Source organism: Adiantum capillus-veneris, chromosome 13 (assembly GCF_014529385.1).
Source record: "Adiantum capillus-veneris isolate H3 chromosome 13, ASM1452938v2, whole genome shotgun sequence".
NCBI classification, from domain to species: domain Eukaryota; kingdom Viridiplantae; phylum Streptophyta; class Polypodiopsida; order Polypodiales; family Pteridaceae; genus Adiantum; species Adiantum capillus-veneris.
In genome coordinates this window covers 32,245,080-32,270,822 of record NC_140943.1, presented here as the reverse complement: position 1 = coordinate 32,270,822, position 25,743 = coordinate 32,245,080, and the positions used below count along the sequence as shown (strand labels likewise).

The following is a 25,743-nucleotide window of genomic DNA, read 5'->3' as shown; positions in this document are numbered from 1 at the left end:
TCTGAGTCCAAGATGCTCCTAAATCCAACACGGCTCGCAACACACGGAAATTGCTAAAATGGGCTTGTAAGAAGGATGAAAGTAAGTCAAGACACTGGTTATTGTCATTTGCAACATTTGAGTAATAAACAAAGCAGCCAGCTTTATATTCAAGACATGAAAATTGGATAGAACCAGACTGCCACCTTTTCTCCACATCCTGTCAAACAAAAAAAAGTTTGAATTGCCAGCCAACCATCTCCATCATTGTGTCAACCACGGAGGAATATCTGCCAAGTCATCCTCCAATCCAAACTTCAGGAATTCCGCTCCCTTCAACAGAAGTCTAGAAGATCCTCTCTGAACCTACCAAATCAAGTAGCTCACTACCTGACTCATCTTTCACTTGCACCCTTCAATAGAATTCTAGAAGATCTTCTCTGGACCTATCAAATCAAGTAGCTCACTACCTGACTCATCTTTCACTTGCACCTGTTGCTCACATCAACAGATATTCTGTATCCACTTCTGATCTGTACCTCTTAAAAAAGCTCTTGCAATCTACAACCTTTCTAGTTTTACAAACCAGAGGTCTCAATCTTTTCAAAAACTTGTCCCTTGAGCAATAACAAAAGGAAAGTTGCTAAGAGATTGTGTCAATCCCTTAAATATTTTTTTCGAGGCTCGTAATCTGCAGCCTGCTCGTGCCTTGACTTTCTTTACTTTTCCATCTTCTGCAACTACATGGAACATGATGAGATGGCCACTATACACATATGGAAGACGTGGCAGATATTAGCAATTGCTTTTGGGGACTAGCTTTTAATAGCAATTCCTTTTAAACTACTTTTACGCCCTATGGGCCAGTTTTAACTTAGATTATGGAGAGTGGTCTTTCCCAACAGTTGTCACTCAATTGAATAATAATAAAGAAATACCATCAGGAGTGCGCAACTTGGGGGCCAATAATCTCTTAAGAGTGTAAGACTGGCAATTATGGCGGATATTGATTAGTTGCGTTCATAATTAGGATTTACGTTAACACGTTAATTTATAATTGATGTAAGCAATCAATATACAAAATAACACAAAATAGCTAGATTGATAATATACATTTTGTACAATGAGCTGTGTGCTTATATAGCACTTATGAGAGTGCAGCATCAAGCCACATGTTGAGCCACATGTCCTAATACATGGCATAGGAGGTGGCAGCTTTAGGTGAGAGGTAGTGCCATGTAGGTGGCATATAGGTAGTCGTGCAAAGTGTAGGGTTGCTTCCCACTAGAGTGTGTGAGAGTAGCACCATAAGGGATAGTTCACATAGGCATAGGATGGAAGTAGGTTAAAAATCCTAACAATGGCCCCCTTAAACCTGATTTCATCCTAAGACTGCCTAAGATACATCATGCCTCGATCTCCACGGATTCAACAGGTCATGGTTCATACAAGGCTTCCTTAGGTAGATGCATGGGTTCACATTTTGGATGCGTAAACAATGAACATGGTTCTCAAATTGGATACATCATGTTTCCCTCACATTCGGATACATCATGCAAGTATAGAGGGTAATGTAGTATGTAGGGATTAATGGTTCATCCTTAGCATAATGTGATCCTTGTTTGTCGTGTTGTAGTCGTAATGTTGGTTCTGTTGTTTTTCTTCATTTGTCCAATTTGTCGAGGATGAAGCCTCATGGCTAAGTGTCTAAAACCTCTTTCGTGGATTGGCACCATCATATCATTGCAAATAAATGTGCAGATATACATTTTGATGTGAGCTTGATGCACATGTGCTTCATAGATGGTGGATTGAGCATGCATATGTGCCGATTACAAGTGATTAGGTCTCCCCCTTGAACTTTGATCCTTTGTAACACTGATTGTGAAGCACCTCTTCACAAAGTGAAGTCACTCTTCACAATGAGTAAAGTTGGTTGACCTGCAAGAACGAGTGGCAACGTGGAAATCGGCCCTTAGAGCTATAGACCTAAGGTTTTGGAAACTCCTGCTGGTAGTGCTTAATGGTAGTGTTTTGAAGTCCTTGAGAAAACCGGCTTATCAGCTTCGGAAATACAAGGCCAAGAAGCGGGTTTCAGTGGAAACGATAGCTTCAAAAAATGAATTTTATTTTGCAAAACAAAGCAACACGTGCAACGAGAGTCAAGTCGACCTGTGCAATCTGTGTGGTGCGGAATCTGTTACGTGCAGCGGAATGAATGTTGTATTTTCTCAAGATTAGTGATCTTTATCGCTCAAGGTTCCTTTTAGTTCTTAGGGAAAGAGAGAGCTTTCCGTCTTATGGAGAGTGCTATGGTCACGAACAAAGTGAGTGGATATTGTGCGTGCAAGTGAATGAGACTGAGAGAAGGAGAGAGAAGAGATACGACACCCGAGAGGTTGTAAAACCCTCCTCCGAAGGCCCCACTCTCATCGGAGAGAGTGGTCTATTCTTTGATTGCACAAAGGTGTACAATGCGTATGCAATGGACTATGCAACTTGGTCTATGCCGATGACGACGACGGTGACGACGACGATGGCTGAAATCTGAGATCTTCTAATCGCTGAATTTCGGGACTGTTTCGGTGGCTGAAAATGACTGTTTTGGCTGCGTTTTCTTGGGCTAAACTTGGGGAACAATCTGCAACCTGATTGGGGGAAATCTGCTACGATTCTAACTGCTGAAAACGTTGTGGATCTGAGGCGGTTTAGGGCTGAAAACTAAAACGCTGGCTGGTTCTGCCTCCTTGCCAAAACGCTGGCCTGATCTGAATCTGCAAACACAAAACGCTGATGGATCTGGTGCATGCGATGCTGATCCGACTCTGCAAAGCAAAAACGCTGGAATCTGCAAAGTGGGCTGGCGTTTTTGTGAAGAAAACGCTGGCTGAATCTGTAGTGTTTTTGCAAGCAAAAACGCTAGGTCTTGGGCTGATCTGCCAGGGGATTATCGCCAGAAGGGGGAAGCTTCAAGAGATGGCTGATCTGTGAAAACGCCAAGGTAGTGGGAGGTATGGCGATGGTTCTGCTGGGAGTCCCCACGAAGAAGGAGGTCCAAAAACGCTGGGGGGTGCGGGGGGGGGGGTACTGCTGAGAAGTTGCCTGTTGAGCGGGAAGCTCCTGCTGCCTCTTCTGCCAGAAAGTGTGAACTTTGGTTTGTTTATATATTAACTTAACAAAATTGCCCTACCTACTTTTGTTGGAAAGTCACTTAAAAATAATAAGTGAAAATCCCAATAAATAGGAAAATAGGCTAAATGCATTGGAAAATTCCCCTAACTGATGCTAATGGATTCTGATGGGAATTCCGATGATCATGCTGTGTGCAACCGGAGGATATGCATCTATGCTAAGTGACTGGGCATGCATGGTCTACGAATAGACTCACAAAAGTGCCAGATCACTGCTAATCTAACTTGATCGGACTGACTGAACCCTGCTGTGGTGTAGCTTGTCCACAGACACATAAGGTTGGGATGTGTCACGTGACATCCCCTCCTTTTCAAAGTGAGGTACTGGTACCGAACTGTATGGCGTCGAGGAGATCGCCAATAGCATCCGGAATCCTGGAAGGGACTCTTCGCCGGCCCACTGTGATGTGTGGGTCGAGCAATACTTGAACTTCATAAAGGTCTGCAACACTTGCTTCTTTGGGCCGCACCGAAAGCGACTCAAAGTCTTCTGAATCTCCTTTCTTGCTTCAACTTCGTCTAGAGTTCTGCTTCTTTCGTCTTCAAGAATCTCCATGGCTGAAAATTCATGAAACCATCTCCAACACAAAACCATGAACATACTTATTCCATGTAAAGTGAAGGGAAAAAATCTTGTCTTCTCTAAAGACTGTGTATGCAATGTAGATGAACATAGATACGGAGTGACAACCCGTTCATCAAACACATGCAAACAATGAGATCGAATCTTTTCTGTTTGATCGAAATCAATCAACGGTGGCAAATCACAATGGAAATGCCCATGCTTGGTGCTCATACTATCATGTGCTCTTTCGAAAATTGTGTCATGCCAAGGAAGAGACATGGAATGTGACTTCCTTACATACAAACTTTTCAACTTTTCATGAACAATCCGCATACATTCGTGCTCATCCATGAGAGAAACGTGCTCAACATACAGTATGTCATGCCTAGGAAAAGGGATCACATAACGATGCTGACTAAAATACAGGAAACCTTCACGAATGAAACACTCGAACAATGCGTGCGTATCAATCATGCGAACACATAATACTGCCTGTGATGGTTCTTTGGACCTAGGCTCGAGAGCCAAGATCGCTTCTTCCTGAATGATCGAATCGTCCTGTGGGGGTTCTTTGAACCTCGACTCGAAAGCCAAGATCGGTTCTTCGTGATTGATCGAATCTACAACGAGGTTAGCTTCGCTAGGAAAAGTATCCACTAACACATCATCCTGGTGAACAATCACATCTTCTTCATGCAATTCATCATGCTTGTGAGAAATCACACCTTGATCATGCAAATCAGCATGCTTGTCATTGGCATCTAAATCATCATGCTTAGCAATATCATTCAAATCATCATGCTTATCTTTGTCATCCAAATCATCATGCTTGTCATTCAAATCATCATGCTTATCATCATGCAAATCATTGTGCTTATCATTGTCAATCAAATCATCATCATGCTTCACACAATCATGCAAATCATGGGGGTCATGCTTTGGAGAAGGAGAGACTGAGAGAGTCTCCTTTTCTTGAATCTCTTGCATCGGTGCCGGTACTTGAGAAAAGAGTCGCAATAACTCTTGCATTTGTGCTTTGTTCTCGCGATAAAATTCTGCTTCTATGGCTGCCCTTCTTTCTTGGTACTTACGCTCTATGGCTGCCATGTCTTCTTCGTAGGCTTTTCTTTCTGCTTCTCTTTCTTGGTCCAACTCCTCCATAGGAGTTAGTGCAATCTTTGTCGTAGATGGGGAAGGGGGAGGGTCGGAAAAACCTACTAGTGGGGAAAATTCTTCTTCGCCTCTCTCGTGCTCATCACCTCCAAGCAAAGTATCCATTCCGCTTCGAGTGATGACCATTCTGAAGTCGTGGGTTCTTGTGGGTTCTTGGGAGTCTTGGGTTCTTAAGTTCACGAGGAACTTGGGTTCTTGGGGGTCTTGGGTTCTGAAGTTCACGAGGAACTTGGATTCTTGGGAGTCTTGAGGTTCTTGAGGTCCTTGATTCGTGAGAATCTAGGGTTCTTGAGGTTTTCATTCGCTTGCAAATCGCGTTGGAGAAGGATCTTCTCTTCACCCGAGTTCTACTCCTTTCTGCGGGCGCACCCCTTGGCGGCCTTGCGCTCACACCAAGGTTGCTTTTTCCCACCTCACGTCGATTGGCCGGCCGCTAAGTGCACGGTCCGCTCTCAATGTGTGAAAAGAGACACAAGGGGAAGCTGGACAAGCCCTTCTTTCTTGGGATTCCTGTCACTCTTCAACAAAACACGATTAGGAATCGCCACGCCCAAGTAAACTTGGGTTCGTGCGATCGCAACAAGCAAAAAAATTCTTGTGGTTCTTGTGGTTCTTTCCTTGAGTAATGCACAACACTTCCAAAGCCCTGATACCAATGTTAGGTGCAGCGGAATGAATGTTGTATTTTCTCAAGATTAGTGATCTTTATTGCTCAAGGTTCCTTTTAGTTCTTAGGGAAAGAGAGAGCTTTCCATCTTATGGAGAGTGCTATGGTCACGAACAAAGTGAGTGGATATTGTGCGTGAAAGTGAATGAGACTAAGAGAAGAAGAGAGAAGAGATACGACACCCGAGAGGTTGTAAAACCCTCCTCCGAAGGCCCCACTCTCGTCGGCGTACAATTCTTTGATTGCACAAAGGTGTACAATGCGTATGCGATGGACTATGCAACTTGGTCTATGCCGATGACGACGACAATGGCTGAAATCTGAGATCTTCTAATCGCTGAATTTCGGGACTGTTTCGGTAGCTGAAAATGACTGTTTTGGTTGCGTTTTCTTGGGCTAAACTTGGGGAACAATCTGCAACCTGATTGGGGGAAATCTGCTACGATTCTAACTGCTGAAAACGTTGTGGATCTGAGGCGGTTTAGGGCTGAAAACTAAAACGCTGGCTGGTTCTGCCTCCTTGCCAAAACGCTGGCCTGATCTGAATCTGCAAACACAAAACGCTGATGGATCTGGTGCATGCGATGCTGATCCGACTCTGCAAAGCAAAAACGCTGGAATCTGCAAAGTGGGCTGGCGTTTTTGTGAAGAAAACGCTGGCTGAATCTGTAGTGTTTTTGCAAGCAAAAACGCTAGGTCTTGGGCTGATCTGCCGGGGGATTATCGCCAGAAGGGGGAAGCTTCAAGAGATGGCTGATCTGTGAAAACGCCAAGGTAGTGGGAGGTATGGCGATGGTTCTGCTGGGAGTCCCCACGAAGAAGGAGGTCCAAAAACGCTGGGGGGTGCTGGGGGGGGGGGGGGGGGGTACTGCTGAGAAGTTGCCTGTTGAGCGGGAAGCTCCTGCTGCCTCTTCTGCCAGAAAGTGTGAACTTTGGTTTGTTTATATATTAACTTAACAAAATTGCCCTACCTACTTTTGTTGGAAAGTCACTTAAAAATAATAAGTGAAAATCCCAATAAATAGGAAAATAGGCTAAATGCACTGGAAAATTCCCCTAACTGATGCTAATGGATTCTGATGGGAATTCCGATCATCATGTTGTGTGCAACCGGAGGATATGCATCTATGCTAAGTGACTGGGCATGCATGGTCTACGAATAGACTCACAAAAGTGCCAGATCACTGCTAATCTAACTTGATCGGACTGACTGAACCCTGCTGTGGTGTAGCTTGTCCACGGACACATAGGGTTGGGATGTGTCACGTGACAAAATCGGAGAGGATGAGGTGGCATAAGGTGGACTCCATCTAGTAGTGGAGATGGCGTGTGCTACCGTGAGCAATATTGCTCCACGCACAGCGGCACAAGGACAAGGCCCGTGAGGGGGGAGACTCGGGTCTGTGTTTGCTGAGCAGCAGAAGCGCCACGTGAGCCGAAGGCGGGTGTGTGTGTGTGTGTGTGTGTGTGTGTGTGTGTGTGTGTGTGTGTGTGTGTGTGTTAAGCAGCTCGTGATCTGCTAGCTCAAAAGAGAAGCATTGTGTGGGGCTCTGGATCGTAGTTGGGTAGTAGCAATCGAGCGGCCCTTCGACAGCGAAGATAAGGCTTTGGTGAATGCACGGCAATGTGGAGTTTGATGATGACTCAGTGAGTCGTACCAGTGAGAAGCAATATTGGGCGGCTATGTGTAGATAGCGGCAGCTGTTCACAGAGAGAATCGATGGTGCGATGGCAAGGCCCTGGTGAGTGCACTGCGAGGCTTGGTGGTGTGATGCAAGGCAGCAACGAATTGATGGAGCTGGAGAATTGAAATGAGGGCGTTGATGAGCCGTGCGACTAGGCGAGGGAAAGAAAGGGGAGCACGTGTGTTGTGCCAGGGTAGGGGAAATGGTGCGCACTTCACAACACGATGAGGATGCCGCAATGGCAAGAGTAGGGTGTTAAAAGGGGCAACTTGGAGCCGGATGGGACCCGCGTTGCTTTCTTGTGTATTGAGCTGCAAGCAAGGGTGAGACTGCAAGTGGATATTGAATATTAAAATCAAATCGTGAAATAATGGAATGCAAAAGGCTTGTAAAAACCTAAAAGAGAAGTAATAATGATGATAATAATTTATACATATATATGTACAAATGTATATATATGACAATAATAATGATGATAATATTAAGTCTCACAACAATACGCTCTGATACCACTTGTAAGACTTGCAATTATGGCGGATATTGATTAGTTGCGTTCATAATTAGGATTTACGTTAACGCGTTAATTTGAAATTAATGTAAGCAATCAATACACAAAATAGCTAGATTGATAATATACATTTTGTACAATATGTTGTGTGCCTATATAGCACTTATGAGAGTGCAGCATCAAGCCACATGTCCTAATACATGGCATAGGATGTCACGTGACACATCCCAACCCTATGTGTCCGTGGACAAGCTACACCATAGCAGGGTTTCCGTCAAGTCCAGTCAAGTTAGATTAGAAGTGATCTGGCACTTTTGTGAGTCTATTCGTAGACCGTGCATGCCCAGTCACTCAGTGTAGATGCATATCCTCTGGTTGCACCTTGCATAAGCATAAGCATTTCCATCAGATTCCATCAGAGTTAGTTTGGGGATTTTTCAGATGACTTTATCCCATTTTTCCCTATTTTTGACATTTTTCACTTATTTATTAAGTGACTTTTCTTGGGTACTCAGTAGGGCAAATTGGGTAAGTTAATATATAAGCAAACCCAAGTTAGCACAAATTGGCAAATGAGCAAAGGCACAGCAGGCTTCCCCAAGCAACAGGTGTCCAATCCTCTCTCAGCAAGACCCTCTCCAACCTTGGCGAGGCCACTCCCCTTCCACTAGCGTTTTCAGCCATCGCCACAGTGATCCCCTTCCATTGGCGTTTTCTAGCCCAGCCATCGCCACCCCATGTCCCTTCATGCCTGGTGTTTTCACTACCCATTGGCAGCAACACTAGGATTTCACTAACGCTAGCATTCAGTTGCAGATCATTGGCGTTTTCAGCCCCAAAACGCTGCAAAGAGTTCAGCCTTTAAACCTCAGCAAGTTCAGCGATTTCATCAGCAAATTGCAGCAGATTATCTACGGCCGGGTAAGCAGTTACTAACGCTTGAAGAGCTGCAATTTTCAGCAAAGAAACATCTGCTGTCACAGCGTTTTTCAGCCAAGCATTCCTCTCCAAAAACGCAGCCTGATGAGAAGGAAGACCAGCGTTTTTCATCATCAGTTCAGTCCCAACAAAGACAGTTATTTTCAGCCTTAACCCAGCAGTAGGAACAGCCCATTTCAGCCCGGAAACAGTCCATGAAAATCAGCAGATAGAAGATCCCAATTTTCAGCCACCAAGTCGTCGTCGTCATCGGCATAGTCCCATTGCATCAGTCCATGGCATACGCATTGTACACCTTTGTGCAATCAAGTAGACCACTCTCGCCGACGAGAGTGGGGCCTTCGGAGGAGGGTTTTACAACCTCTCGGTGTTGTATCTTTTCTCTCTCCTTCTCTCAGTCTCATTCACTTGCACGCACAATATCCACTCACTTTGTTCGTGATCACAGCACTCTCCATAAGACGGAAAGCTCTCTCTTTCCCTAAGAACTAAAAGGAACCTTGAGCAGTAAAGATCACTAATCTTGAGAAAATACAACATTCATTCCGTTGCACCTTACATTGGTATCAGAGCTTTGGAAGTGTTCTGCATTACTCAAGGAAAGAACCACAAGAACCACAAGAAATTTTTTTGCTTGTTGCGATCTCACGAACCCAAGTTTACTTGGGCGTGGCGATTCCTAATCGTGTTTTGTTGAAGAGTGACAGGAATCCCAAGAAAGAAGGGCTTGTCCAGCCTCCCCTTGTGTCTCTTTTCACTCATTGAGAGCGGACCGTGCACTTAGCGGCCGGCCAATTGACGTGAGGTGGGAAAAAGCAACCTTGGTGTGAGCGCAAGGCTGCCAAGGGGTGCGCCCGCAGAAAAGGGTAGAACTCGGGTAAAGAGAAGATCCTTCTGCAACGCGATTTACAAGCGAAAGAACCCCTCAAGAACCTCAAGATCCTCAAGAACCCAAGATTCTCCCGAATCAAGGACCTCAAGACCCTCAAGAACCCAAGTTCCTCGCGAGCTTAAGACCCCATGATTATAGTGCATGGTCGTCACCCGAAGCGGAATGGATACTTCGCATACAGGTGATGAGCATGAGAGAGGCGATGAAGACTAGTTCCCACCCGGAGATGATCTCTTCAACCCTCCCCCTTCGCCATCTACGCCAGACCCTGTGGAGGCAATGATGAAGCAGACGATGGCCATGATGGATAAATAGGAAGACAAGCGCCTTGCTTTAGAACGCGAGCGCGACGAAAGAAACGCAAGATTGGCCGCACAACAAGAAGAAAATCGACTTGCTCTCGAACGCGAGCGCGCTGAACGAAAAGAACGCAAAGCAGAAAGGGACGCCGAGCAAGAAGCTCAAAGGGAGATTCGTAATCAAGAATTTATTTCCCGTGCCCTAGCCTCGAAGACCGAACCACCCAAAGATCATGGGAGTTCCTCTCGTGGTGCAAGCCACGATGCGGATTCCAACAACCCAGTCACCGAAAAAGTGACTTTGAGTAAGTATGATAGTAAGATGGATGCTACGGTGATTCATTCTTAGTTACATCAATTTAATGCTTATTTTGCAACAACTAAGAAAACAAGAAATAGCAAAGTGTTGACGGCAGCTATGTACCTTACCGGTGATGCCATCAATTGGTACCATGCATGGCAAGAGGCACAGCTCGCCGCGCACCTAGAGGTAGCCAAGGATTTAACGCCCCTCTCTTTTAGTTGGACTGATTTCCAAGACAAGCTCAAGGCGCGGTTTATGCCACCTCAGTACCTTGCACACTTGAAAGAGGATTGGCGTAACCTCAAGCAACATGGTATGCCAGTCATGTCTTTTTCTAACCGTGTTTTGCAGCTAGACACTCAAATACGCAAGTCGGATGATGAGCGCAAAGAGGCTTTTCTCTTTGGGTTAGACGAATACATCAAGTTTGATGTTGAAGTCTTTGACCCCACGGATCTCAACAAGGCGGTAGCAATCGCTCTCGCCCAAGAGATGAAGCACAACAAGGGAAAGCCTAAGGAGGATAAGTCTTCTCAAGGGCCATCTCAGAATTCTCAGAACACACAGAATAGTAAGAACGGTAAGAATATACCTAGATGAATCCTAGATATACCCAGATTCACCCTTGAAGGAAAGTGCAAGGTATAGACTCATGGTAGTCACCCACGAGACAATATAACCATCAGCTCCATCATGCATAGTATTGACTAAATACCACGACATCCCCACTAACGTCGTCAGTGCCCAATAGTGGGTGTAGAACTAGGTACAAACATATGCTCCCAAACACAACGCACACCACACGCACACACACATGAGCATACATCAACACAAAGTTCAGAGTGCTGAGTTTCTGTCATGACTCTAGAGATCAAGGGCGGACTCAGCCATAATGAAGCCTAGCACTAAGAGAAGCGTTAAATTGGAAAAATTAGCACAAAAGAAAAGGTAGTTGATAGGGCATACGCACCACAAAAGATAGAAAGAATTAGCACAATATCAACTGGTCGTAACTCGGACGAAAACTTCACAATGTGAGGTCTGCATGTCCGCTATACGACTAAAAAATGGTAAGAATGGTTATTCTTCTAGCCCTTCTTCTTCTAATTCCTCGGAAAAGAACTCTAATAATGAATCTAAAGGTAAAGCTAAAGCACCTGCAAAACCTAAGCTAACCCCTGATGAAAAAGCTTCTCAAGGAATTATAGGAGGATACATCACGGCGGAAGAACAAGTGATTTATGCTAAAGAAGGTCGATGTTTTCAATGTCATGTCAAGGGTCACATTAAGAAGGCCTGTCCTAAGACAGTCCCACCTAAAGAACCAAAGGCACCCACAACTACCACAAACTTTGTCACAACACAACCTGCATCTTCTCCTGACTCTGACACACACAATGATGAATCTCTCTTGAAGTGTTATGGTCATGTAAAAGGACAGCGTTTTATCATATTGTTTGATCCAGGCAGTATGCATGATGTGATTAGTCTCCCTCTTGTTGAGAGAGCCCGCCTAGAGGTTAGTCAGAAATCTCCTCTCGAGGTTTCTGGTTTCACTCCTGGTATGGACTCTCTCATCACGAAGGAGTTCCTTGATGTGATGTTTACCGTTCAACAAGCTTCTTTTCGTAGGAAATTTTTTGTGTCTCCTCTCTCAGGATGTGATATGATATGATTTTGGGCATAAAATGGTTTCGTGAACTCGACGCTCTCATTGATTTTGAAGCTAACACTCTCATTTTACATGCCAAATCTGATTCCCCCCTCATCATTCGTGCTGAGGAGGGCTTGCATTCTTTGCCTCTCATCTCGCATGTACAGGTAAAGCGTGAATTACGACGAGGAGCACAAGTGGCATTCATCTATGCTGCCCCAGTTTCCCAGAGCATTCAGGCTCCAGGTAAGTATTCGGAGTTGTTTACGAAGTTTAAACATCTCTTTTTGCAGGATGATCTGCCCCCTCGTCTCCCACCAGAGCGGCCGAAGGACCATCGCATCAAGCTTATGGAGGGAGCGCAGCCTATCAGTAAGGCTCCCTACCGTTTGAACAAGTCACAGGAGGAAGAGTTAGAGCGACAACTCACGGAGTTGGTGGCTAGAGGATTCATACGTCCTAGTGTAAGTCCTTTTGCTACCCCTATTTTGTTCGTTCGCAAGAAGGATGGTTCGTCTCGTTTGTGTGTTGATTACAGGGTATTAAACAAGATGACCGTCAAGAACAAGTTTCCGATGCCTCGCATATCCTCGATAGGCTCAATGGGGCAAAGGTTTTCAGCAAGGTCGATCTCAAAAGTGGATACCGTCAGGTACGGGTATTCAAAGGCGACATTTTCAAGACCACCTTTCGCACCAAGCGAGGACAATGGGAGTATATTGTTATGCCTTTTGGATTGACAGGAGCCGTGGTACATTCAATCGTCTCATGGTAGGTCGTTTCGGCGACATGGTAGGTGTATGTGTGTTCATCTTTTTAGATGATATTCTCATTTTTTCTGCATCGTGGAAACAACATGAAAGAGATGTTGAAAGGGTACTAACTTGTTTGGATGAGTGTCAGTTCTACATTGCAGCTAAGAAGTCTGAATTTTTTCTTATTGAAGTCACTTATCTGGGTTATATCATTTCTGCAGAAAGCGTCAAGCTAGACCCCACAAAGGTGGAACAGGTTCGTAATTGGGACTTGCCCAAAACTGCATATAATGTGCGTTCTTTTCTTGGTTTATGTCAAGCATTTACATAGAGAATTTTGCACACATTGCTGCACCTATGACTGATGTTTTGAAAGGGGTAAAGACTCGTCGTCAGCACGTAGACTTGCCCGAGGCAGCCATTGAGGCTTTCGCAGCTCTCAAGGTTGCGGTGACGGAAGCTCCGTGTCTTATCCTTGCTTCTTGGGATGATCCCTTTGAGGTATGGACGGATGCGAGCAATGTCGCCATAGGCGCTGTGCTCCAGCAGCATGGTCGTCCTGTAGCTTTCCTTAGCCGGAAGCTCACTAGCACGGAAAAGAATTATTCAGTTTCTGATAAAGAACTTTTGTCTATCATTCACTCTCTTAAGCATTGGAAGCATTTTTTGTATGGTAGAGAGTTTACAGTGCGCACAGATCATCAAGCCCTCAAGTGGCTACAGTCTATGCCTAGTGCACATTGGAGTGATCGCCAAGCGCGGTGGTCACAATTTTTTGAGCAATTTGGAGGTTTGATTGAGTATGTGCTTGGAAAAGCTAACCCTGTTGCAGATGCGTTCAGTCGCAAAGGACAGATTTTGGCTCTTGAGTCGAGAACCACATTTTCTATACAGAGTGAGTCTTTTGACAGCATGAAGAATCAATATGCATGTATTGGTTGCAGGCTCTTGCTTCCCAAGGGCCCAGCAACTATCTCATTCGTGATAGATTGTTATTTTTCCGTCAACGTCTATGTGTGCTGCCCTCTCTCAGGCCAGCCATATTGCATGATGCACATGACTCTCTCACGGGTGGGCACAGGGGTATGAACACCACATTGGAAAAGATTGAACGATTTTTCTATTGGCCTAAAATGCGAAAAGATGTGTTTAGTTATGTCATACATTGCACTATATGTCAAAAAGTAAAAGCTCCTCGAGGTAAGCAGCAAGACCTCTTGCTTCCGCTGCCTATTCCCGAGGGACCTTTTCAGGATATCTCTATGGATTTTGTGACTAACTTATCACCAAGTCAGCATTCAAGGAACACTCAATGTTTAACTATTGTTGATCGTTTCAGCAAATTCTGCATGTTGATTCCTTGTAAGGCCACAGTTACTGCACAGGATGTTGCACGATTGTTCATAAAGCATTGATACCCCCTCTGTGGTTTGCCAAAGTTCATTGTTTCAGATAGGGATGTTAAGTTTACGTCCAACTTTTGGCGTGCACTCTTTGAAAATTTTGGCACAAAGTTGAATTTTTCATCCGCTTTTCATCCACAATCATATGGTCAAACGGAAATTTATAATCAGTTGGCTTTTGATGTGTTGAAGTCTTATGTTCATGATCAACAGTCTCAATGGGAGCTCTATCTCCCATTGGTTCAAGCTATTCTCAATGATTCCTTCTCTTCTGCTATTGGTCGAACTCCGTATGAGGCAACTTTTGGCCGCCGATTCCAGTCATTGTTGACTCGATCGGTCAGTCAAATGCCTGATGCCAATGCTGAGAGTCAGTCATTGAATGAGATTTCTAAGAGTGTGAAGCTTCGGCTAAGCAAGGCTCAGGAATCTTATTCTCGACAAGCTAACAAGCATCGTCAGGAGGTCTCGATCAAGGAAGGAGATTGGGTGTATCTACGAATTATGAAACAGCGCCTTAAGCAAGTTGGAAAGAAATGTCCTAAGTTATCTTTTCGTATGTATGGTCCTTTTCCAATCATCAAAAAGATTAATGAGGTTTCAGTGAAATTGCAATTGCCTAACTCATGGTCTATGCACAACGTTTTGCATGTTTCTTGGTTGAAAGTGTTTTCAGGGAACACCTCCAAAGGACGTTTCGGAACAAGAAGAACCAGAGATCATCGATGAAGCTGAAGTCATGGAGCCGGAGCAAGTCTTGTTGCATCAGTTTCGCCATGGTTCAAAGAAACAAGTACGACAGTATTTTTTGAAGTTCAAAGATCGACGAACCCATGAAGCGGTGTGGGTAGACAAAGAGTTCTTCAAGGATTATCCAGAGTTGTTGGCAGACTACAAGGAAGCCATGCAGCTCGGTACCAGTACCTCACTTTAAAAAGGATGGGATGTCACGTGACACATCCCAACCCTATGTGTCCGTGGACAAGCTACACCATAGGAGGGTTTCCGTCAAGTCCAGTCAAGTTAGATTAGAAGTGATCTGGCACTTTTGTGAGTCTATTCATAGACCGCTATTCATAGACCGTGCATGCCCAGTCACTCAGTGTAGATGCATATCCTCTGGTTGCACCCTACATAAGCATAAGCATTTCCATCAGAGTCAGTTTGGGGATTTTTCAGATGACTTTATCCCATTTTTTCCTATTTTTGACATTTTTCACTTATTTATTAAGTGACTTAAGTTGGGTACTCAGTAGGGCAAATTGGGTAAGTTAATATATAAGCAAACCCAAGTTAGCACAAATTGGCAAATGAGCAAAGGCACAGCAGGCTTCCCCAAGCAACAGGTGTCCAACCCTCTCTCAGCAAGACCCTCTCCAACCTTGGCGAGGCCACTCCCCTTCCACTAGCGTTTTCAGCCATCGCCACAGTGATCCCCTTCCATTGGCATTTTCTAGCCCAGCCATCGCCACCCCATGTCCCTTCATGCCGGGTGTTTTCACTACCCATTGGCAGCAGCACTAGGATTTCACTAACGCTAGCATTCAGTTGCAGATCATTGGCGTTTTCAGCCCCAAAACGCTGCAAAGAGTTCAGCCTTTAAACCTCAGCAAGTTCAGCGATTTCATCAGCAAATTGCAGCAGATTATCTAAGGTCGGGTAAGAAGTTACTAACGCTTGAAGAGCTGCAATTTTCAGCAAAGAAACATCTGCTGTCACAGCGTTTTTCAGCCAAGCATTCCTCTCCAAAAACGCAGCCTGATGAGAAGGAAGACCAGCGTTTTTCATCATCAGTTCAGTCCCAACAAAGACAGTTATTTTCAGCCTTAACCCAGCAGTAGGAACAGCCCATTTCAGCCCGGAAACAGTCCATGAAAATCAGCAGATAGAAGATCCCAATTTTCAGCCACCAAGTCGTCGTCGTCATCGGCATAGTCCCATTGCATCAGTCCATGGCATACGCATTGTACACCTTTGTGCAATCAAGTAGACCACTCTCGCCGACGAGAGTGGGGCCTTCGGAGGAGGGTTTTACAACCTCTCGGTGTCGTATCTTTTCTCTCTCCTTCTCTCAGTCTCATTCACTTGCACGCACAATATCCACTCACTTTGTTCGTGATCACAGCACTCTCCATAAGACGGAATGCTCTCTCTTTTCCTAAGAACTAAAAGGAACCTTGAGCAGTAAAGATCACTAATCTTGAGAAAATACAACATTCATTCAACTGCACCTTACATAGGAGGTGGCAGCTTTAGGTGAGAGGTAGTGCCATGTAGGTGGCACATAGGTAGTCATGCCAAGTGTAGGGTTGCTTCCCACTAGAGTGTGTGAGAGTAGCACCATAAGGGACAGTTCACATAGGCATAGGATGGAAGTAGGTTAAAAATCCTAACAAAGAGGAACTACACCCATTTCTTGTCGGCTCACGTGAGGAGTGTAAATCATTTCTGATCTCTCTCAATTATTTCAAGTTGTACCATAGATTTCCTGTTTTTGCGTGGTGCCAACCAGCTACAATGGTATCAGAGTTCAACCTTTCTCTTGTTCTCACAAGAAGAACGATCACCTACAATGAAGGAAACACCTAATCTAAGTTCAGCAAAAGACACCATTGAAAATTCCAAGAATCCTCTCAAATCTGAGATTCCCAGGACAACTTCTTTGAATTGGGGATACTTAGTGGATTAACTGCTAGAATTACAATTTGCTATCACTTCAGAACAGTATGCACACCATGTGGAAGGAGTAGATTTTCAAAGTCTATGATATCTTGGCATGTATCTTACCATGACAACTGGATAATTCTCAACAACATAATTCTACTCTTGCTACTATTCCAATTATTCCACCTATTCTACCTATTCCCTGATTTCTACTAGGCCCTTGAGTCCTCGTATGCCATATTACACACTTTTGAACTCAAAACAATTTCTCCCTCCAACAGTTCCTCTAGATCCTCCACCACAAACTCCATTGATAGGAGGTATGTTTCGCACTATGGCAAACAAGCATCCTACTTACCGGATTCCTCGCACATTAAAGTACACACTTTCGAACTCTAAACGATTTCTCCTCCAATAGTTCCTCTAGAGCCTCTACCACAAACTCCATTGATAGGAGGTATGTTTCGCACTATGGCAAACAAGCATCCTACTTACCGGATTCCTCGTACATCTGCGCCTACTTTTACTACCACCACCAAATTCCAACCCATCACCGCACCTTATTCTGTGCACCCTAGCTATTTTACATATTTCCCTCCATCCATGATGCCCAGCCGTAAACCTTTCAAGGACAATGGACCTTTCATTATATTTGAAATACGTGTTTAATATTTGAAATACGTGTTTTATATTTAAAGTACATAATATGATGGAATTTTCATTATATGTAAAATACGTGTATTATATTTAAAATACTTGACTTCACGTTTTTCTTTTCATGTAGTACGTAGCATTGATAAAAGAACCTAGAAATTTTTTTGAACCTTGGAAAGTTTGTAGTGAAGGGTTATGGATATCCGGTACAATTAGAGGGTATGCACCTACTATGAGTGCCTCTGTTACCATATACATGTGGTACTGATGTGTGTGAACACACTTAGGACCGCCGGGGCATTTTTTCCCTCACAAGGAGGTTTTTTCCCACGTGCATTGTATATACGCCGATCATTCCAATTTTTCCATTCCACACTGAGTAATACACTCTGTTGTGTGCCTTGAGCTTCCTTCCTCTTCTCCAAGCTGTGTGTTTTCCTGCACCCCTAATTCTAACAATTGGTATCAGAGTAGGTTGCATCCTCCCAGGCTTAGTTGCCAGCAGCTCCAGCACACGCCTGCTCACTTCCTTCGATTCCTGTAAGCTTTGGTAACCGTTCGCAGGTCGACAAAAATTTCGGGTGAGCTCAAAGAGCTCAGTCTGCTCAAATTTCTGATTCAGGCTCATTTCGACCTCTGTTTCCACTATTTCGTCATTTTGTGCAGAATTTCTATCAGTGCCGTTTTCTGCAAAACAAGTCCCTTATCGTCTTCTACGGTTTGTGCTATATAGCACGCGTTGTTCTCACTTCGTTTCTCCTCTTTTCGGGCAGTTTTGACATCAGATGCAGCATTTACCATGGCTGACAACAACACAGATGTGTTCAAGATGTTTGCTGCTGAGAACAGATTGGATGGGACCAATTACCCTATGTGGGCTTACATGATGCAACATGTTCTTGTGTCAAAGGGCGTCTGGAATATTGTGTATAGCATTGATGCACGTCCTGGTTCTGAGGATGCAGGCGATGTTGAGGATGTTGCACGTCTTGCTACAAGAATTGCTGCTATAAGAGTTGTTTTGCCTATGGCAGAACAAGCTCGTTGGGATGTAAAGGATGCGCACGCTCATGCATTGATTGCGTTGTCTGTGAAGCGCACCATTACTCCTCACATTCGTTCAGCGAAATCTGCAAAACAGGCTTAGGATATTCTAGTAGATCTTTATGCAAGCCGCAATGAGGCTAAAATTGCTTTGCTGCGTAAAGAGCTGGAATCGAAGATTATGCATCAGGAAGATGATATGGACACTTTCCTTGCACGTGTCAAGGATATCAATGAGCAACTTATTTCTGCAGGTGAAGTCATTTCAAACAGTTCCCTGTGCAGACTATTCTTGATGCCTTACCAGATTCTTACCAAACTTTTGCTAGTACTTGGAGACTTATAGAAATCCTGAAGTTGTCAAGTTTGATGCATTACGCACATTGTTGTTGCAAGAGTCACTTTCCAGAAAAAACAGGACTAGGCAGCGTGCAGTTGAACAGGCTTTTATTGCTTCTCATAGAAAGGGTGGTAACAGCAATGCAGCCACTTCTTATGGTTCTGCTACGAGTGGCAAAAATTCTGTTCCTAATGCTTCTGCTAGCAGCAATTCGTCTAGAAATTCTGGTGATAAGGGCAAAAAGAAGATGTGTTGCCATTATTGTAAAGCTAATGATCACTTGATCAAGCAGTGTCCTAAGTTGAAGGCCAAAGAGGCTAAGAAGAAAGAGGGTGGTTCCACTGCAAATGCTGGTTCCACTACAAATGCAGCCATTCTTGAGTCTTCTGTGAAAGGAGACTGTGATGTTGATGTTGATGCAGAATGGGCTTTTAGTGCAGAGTGCACTTACAATCTTGTTGTCCATGATACATGCATGTCGGTTGCTGCAGATTCACATGTGTGGTATTTCGACAGTGGTGCTACAAAGCACATTACCTCACTTCGTGAATTGTTCACCTCTCTCGAGTCTGTCTCTCATGGGAATTCAGTCACTTGTGCCAACAATGCCTCTTATCCTGTTCAAGGAGTTGGAAAGATTGTGCTTACTGCTACAAATGGCAATTTTTTCACACTTGTTGATGCACTTTATGTACCTCGGATCAAGAAGAATCTTTTGTCTGTATCTGCACTTGCTAGACTTGGACTTGTAGTCAAATTTGTGGATGACAGACGTACAGTTCATGATCTCAGTTTTGGTGATGAAATTGTTGCATCGGCCTTTTGTGCCGTGGGCTGTATAAGCTCACTTTGTATGACAAGTGTGGACAAAATTTTGCAAATGCAGTTGCAGATCCAAGGGCTGTTTCAGATGCAAAATTGTGGCACGCACGTTTTGGGCATCTGAATTTTGTCAGTTTGCTGCGTTTGCAGAAATATGATATGGTTGCTTCTTTGCCACCTCTTGAAGCACCTATCAAACATGTTTGTGAAGGCTATATTTTGGGTAAAATGCAGCGTTCTAAGTTTCCAAAGGATGGTTCAGTTAGGGCCACATGCAGATTGCAGCTTGTGCATAGTGATGTTTGTGGGCCCATGCAAACTCCGTCCTTGGGCAATTACCTGTACTTCGTGACTTTCATTGATGATTACTCCAAGCATGCATGGGTATTTCCACTTAAAGCGAAGTTCGAAGTTTTTATGTGCTTCAAAAAATTTCTGGCTATGGTTGAAAATGTATCCAAATGTACTATGGGCACTCTCCGTTTCGATCGAGGGGGGGAGAATATGTCTCATGAATTTAATGCATTTCTGGCTAGTCGTGGAATAAAACACCAATGTACAGTGCCTTATACACCTCAGCAAAATGGTGTTGTTGAGAGGGAAAACAGGTCACTTACGGAAATGGCACGATGTATGGTCAAAAGTCGAGCTTTGCCGCATTCTTTTTGGCTTGAGGCCATCATGTGTGCCACTTATGTACTTAACAAGTGTCCTACGAAAGCTTTGCAGTCTATTACTCCATATGAAGCATTGCATGATAGAAAATCTTCTATTGAGCACATGCGTGTTTTTGGCTGTTTGGCATATGCTTTGGTGCCACAAACACAGCGCAGAAAGTTTTGTTGATTATAGTGTTGAAAGCAAAGGTTACATGTTGTATCATCCGCAAACAAAGAGTATTCTGGTTTCACGGGATGTAGTGTTTATGGAAGATTTTGTTCAACCCTTGCTGTCATGTACTAGAGACAGTAATGTAAGCTTGCAGGACATTTATGACACTTTGTTGCCTCTTTTCAATGGCGGAAGTTCGAATGTAAATTCCAATGAGACAAATGTACAGTCTATGGGGGTTTCCGAAAATGTTACAGATCAGCCTATTACTGATGCAGATGTGCATGATGTACTTGATGAGGAAAGGGCTGAAAATGAGCAGGCTAGAGGTATGCCAAAATGGCTGGTGCATACATTGCCTGACAGTAAATTGGATGCACCTTTGTCTAGTCGTACTCGTTCAACTCGTTCAAGCTCTTGCCATGCATCTTATGCCTCACATTGTTATGCTTTGGCTGTGCCTAGCTTACATGATGTTGAGGAGCCTCTGTCTTTTGATGAAGGACAGAATTCAGAAAATTGGATAGCTGCCATGCAATCAGAATATGTAACAAACTGCTGACGTGTCAAAGTCTAAAGAAGGGAGCCAACTTACAGATGCCGGCCGAGGGGCCTAAACCCTAAGAAGAGCAAGTAATAAAAGAAGTCCTACCAACTTATGGGGACCCCGTCCGATGGACCCCCAGGTGACATAAAGGATTAAAATAAAGCAAGACCCGCACACACACAAATATTGATGACGTGGCAGATTTTCGAAAATTGCGTTGGCATGATGACGTGGCAGGCTGTACGGATTCCCGTGTTTTGCGCTGGCTGATGACGTGGCAACTGTACGGATTTCCGTGATTTACGCCGGCAACTTTTTGGCACTGCCTTTGCACCAGATGCTTTTGAGTTAAAAGGCTTTTCATGAAAAAACTGTTGTTTAGGCCAAGGGCCTTTAAATATGAGGTTAGGGCTCATTCTCTAGCATGCTTCTTGGCGAAGGTGCAGAGTCTGGAGTATCGGCTTGTATTGTGTTGATGCAATATAAAGAAATACCCAAAGGGGCGCCAAGGTTTGGGGCAAATACTCTCTGGAGTGGAATTCCGCCACTCCGTGTCGCGTGTTGTCTCTCTCTATTTCAGTTCTGTTTTTATTTAGGTACTAAAAGTCTGTCCTGTCTGCTCTTTTCCACTGGCACGTGGTGCCCGTCTTGTGACAGAATATGATGCACTTATGGAAAATGGCACATGGACTTTATGTGATTTGCCTCCTCGCAAAAAGGCCATTGATACGAAGTGGGTTTACAAGTTGAAACGCAAGCCGGATCGTGAGATCGATCGCCATAAGGCTCGACTTGTTGCAAAGGGTTATACATAGCAAAAAGGCATAGATTATGAAAAGACATTTGCTCCCACTTGTCGTATGACTACTGTTTGTTTTCTATGTGCATTGGCAGCTCAGTTTGGTTGGGATGTACATCAATCAGACATTGTTACTGCTTTCTTAAATGGTGACATATTTAGAAGTTTATGTAACGCAACCTCACGGTTTTGTCAAGAAAGGACAAGAGGACAAAGTGTGCAGATGTAACAAGGCTTTGTATGGGTTGAAGCAATCTCCTCGTGCTTGGTATGAGAAAGCTGACACTCATTTGGTCAAACGAGGCTTTCGTAAACAGTCCAATAGAAAGCACATCATATGTAAAGCGTGAGGGTGATGTGCTTCTCATTGTGGTTCTTTATGTCAATGATCTGTTGATCACTGGACCAAATGAGAGACATATTACTGAATTTAAGGCTGATTTGAATGCTACTTTCAAGATGAAATATTTGGGGCTGTTGCATCATTATTTGGGCATACAGTTTAAGCAGTGTGATGATGGTATTGCCTTGTGCCAGAAAAGTTACATAGAGACATTGCTATGTAAGTTTGGACTTGAGGAGTGCAAACATATTGTCACTCCCATGGAAACAGGTTTGAAGTTGAGTCTACATGATGCTGGTGATCTGCTGATGTCACTCTTTACCAAACTATTGTTGGCTGCCTCATTTATGTATGCAACACGAGGCCACATATTCAGTTTGCAGACTCACAGGTCAGCAGATTTATGCATAGCCCAGGATCTAAGCATTGGCAGGCTGTCAAGAGGATTTTCCGCTACCATAGTGGCATTTTACATCTTGGCTTGTTTTATCCAAAGAGGGGTTCATTGTCACCATACTTACATGCTTTTTCAGACTCAAATTGGGCTGGTTGTTTTGACACGGGAGTGTCCACAAGTGGTTTTTGTTTCATGCTTGGCAGTTCATGTATATCATGGTTGAGCAAGAAGCAACCTACTGTGGCCACTTCGAGTTGTGGGACTGAGTACAAGGCAATCTTCACAGCTACGGTTGAGTGTGTATGGCTCAAACGCCTTATGGCTGATTTGGGTGTTGGACAGGACACTGCCAACACTATCTACACTCACAATCAGAGCACATTGGCAGTTGCGAGGAACCCAGTTTTTAATGCTCGCACAAAGCACATTGAGGTGCATTACCACTATGTCAGGGACAGGCTCTCAGCAGGAGAGATCAGCTTGGCTTATGTGCCAACACAAGACAACCTTGCAGATCTTTTCACAAAGGCATTGTCTCGTGAGAAGCTCGAAGCTTTTCGCAAAGCTTTGGGCTTACTCCCCTTTGTGAACTGATCATGTCCTCAAGGCATGGCACTTCCCTTTACTCATGTGCCAGCTCTCGTTCACCGCATCACTTCAGGGGGGTTTGTTACCATATACATGTGGTGTGATGTGTGTGAACACACTAGGACCGCCATGGTATTTTTTCCCTCTTTAGGAGGTTTTTTTTCCCCCGTGCATTGTATATACGCCTATCACTCTAGGGCTATCTATCTTTCCATTGCACACTAAGTAACACACTCTCTATTGTGTGCCTTGAGCTTCCTTCGTCTTCTCCAAGCTGTGTGCGTTTCTTTGCAACCCTAATTCCAACAACTTGTTGATGCACTTTATGTACCTGGGATCAAGAAGAATCTTTTGTCTGTATTTGGACTTGCTAGACTTTGTCTTGTAGGCGAATTTGTGGATGACAGATGTACAGTACATGATCTCAGTTTCGATGATGAAATTGTTGATTCTGGCATTCTATGCCGTGGGCTGTATAAGTTCACTCTGCATGACGTGACTTTCATTGATGATTACTCCAGGCATGCATGGGTATTTCCACTTAAAGCGAAGTCCAAAGTATTTATGTGCTTCCATCAATTTCTAGCTATGGCTGAAAATGTCTCGAAATGTACTATGGGCACCCTCTATTCCGATTGAGGGGGGGAGTATATGTCTCATGAGTACAGTGCCTTATACGCCTCAGCACAATGGTGTTGCTGAGAGGAAGAACAAGTCACTTACGGAAATGGCACGATGTATGGTCAAAAGTCAAGCTTTGCCGCATTTCTTTTGGCTTGAGGCCATCATGTGTGCCGCTGTTTGGCATATGCTTTGGTGCCACAAACACCGCAAAAAATTGGATGATAAGGCTGTCAAATGTATTTTTGTTGGTTATAGTGTTGAAAGCAAAGGTTACAGGTTGTATCATTCACAAACAAAGCGTATTCTGGTTTCAAGGGATGTTGTGTTTTGGAAGATTCTATTCAGCCCTTGCTATCATGACTAGAGACAGTAATGTAAGCTCACTAGACATTTATGACACTTTGTTGCCTCTTTTCAGTGGTGGAAGTTCGAATCTAAATTCCAATGAGGCAAATGTACAACCTATGGGGGTTTCTGAAAATGTTATAGATCAACCTATTATTGATGCAGATGTAAATGTACTTGATGAGGAAAGGGCTGAAAATGAGCAGGCTAGAGGTATGCCAAAATGGCTGGTGCATACATTGCGTGACAATAAATTGGATGCATCTTTGTCTAGTCACACTCGTCCATGCATCTTATGCATCAGATGGTTATGCTTTGGTTGTGTCTAGCTTACATGATGTTGAGGAACCTCTGTCTTTTGATGAAGCAAAGAATTCAGAAAATTGGATGGCTACTATGCAATCGGAATATGATGCACTTATAGAAAATGACACATGGACTTTATGTGATTTGCCTCCTGGCAAAAAGGCCATTGGTACGAAGTGGGTTTACAAGTTGAAACGCAAGCCGGATGGTGAGATTGATCGCTATAAGGCTCGACTTGTTACAAAGGGTTATGCACAACAAAAAGGCATAGATTATGAAGAGACTTTTGCTCCCACTTGTCATATGACTACTGTGCCTTTTCTATGTGCATTGACAGCTCATTTTGGTTGTGATGTACATCAGTCAGACATTGTTACTGCTTTCTTGAATGGTGACATATTTGAGGAAGAGGCACAGATGACCGCGCACCTTGAGGAAGCCGAAGAAGGCGTGCCCCTTTCCTTCAATTGGGCCGATTTCCAAGAAAAGCTCAAGGCGCGGTTTATGCACAGTTGAAGGACGATTGGCGCAGTCTCAAGCAAAATGATATGCCAGTTATGTCTTTCTCTAATCATGTTTTGCAGCTCGGCACCCAATTGCGCAAATCGGAGCGCAAAGAGGCATTCCTTTATGGATTGGACGAGTATATCAAGTAAGATGTCGAAGTACTCGATCCAATAGATCTCAACAAGGCGGTAGTGATTGCTCTCGCACAAGAGATGAAGCACAACAAAGGAAAGCCTAAGGAGAACAAGGCTTCTCACAGTACCTCTCAGACTCCTCAAAACCCACAAAACGGTAAGAACGGTAACTCTTCTAGCCAATCTTTCGGAATAGAACTCACAAAATGAATCTAAGGCTAAAGCTAACACACTTGGTAAACCTAAGCTCACCCCATATGAAAAAGGAATCATAGGAGGATACATAACGGCAGAAGAACAAGTCATTTATTTTAAGGAAGGTCGTTGTTATCAATGTCACGTCAAGGGTCATATAAAGAGCACATCTCCTAAGAACCCATCTAACGAACCTAAAGAACCCACAGACCCCGCATCCTCTGTTAATGCCATAAGTGAGAACACTCGTGTGTCCCAAGTTTCTTATGATCCTCTCCTTGATGAGTCTCTCGTGAAGTGTTATGGTCATCTGAATGATCAACACATGGTGGTCTTGTTTGATTCTGATAGTATGCATAATGTGATTGGTGACTCTCTTGTCGAAAGAGCCCGCTTGGAGGTTCGCAAGACATCTCCTCTCGAGGTGTCGGGCTTCGCTCCCGGTATGGACTCTCTCATTACACGAGAGTGCCTTGATGTGTTATTCACTGTTCACAACAAGCGTCCTTCCGCAGAAAATTTGTAGTGTCTCCTCTTTCAGGATGTGATATGATTTTGGGCATTAGATGGTTTCGTGAGCATAACCCTC

The 25,743-nt window shown here is 44.0% G+C and overlaps 1 protein-coding gene across 2 annotated transcripts in view; it reads right to left on the bottom strand.

Moving 5' to 3' along the window:
* LOC147443777 (Pentapeptide repeat-containing protein) overlaps positions 1-25,743 on the bottom strand; it is a 38,226-nt gene that overhangs the window by 2,100 nt on the left and 10,383 nt on the right. The gene's annotated exons all lie outside the window — the stretch shown is intronic.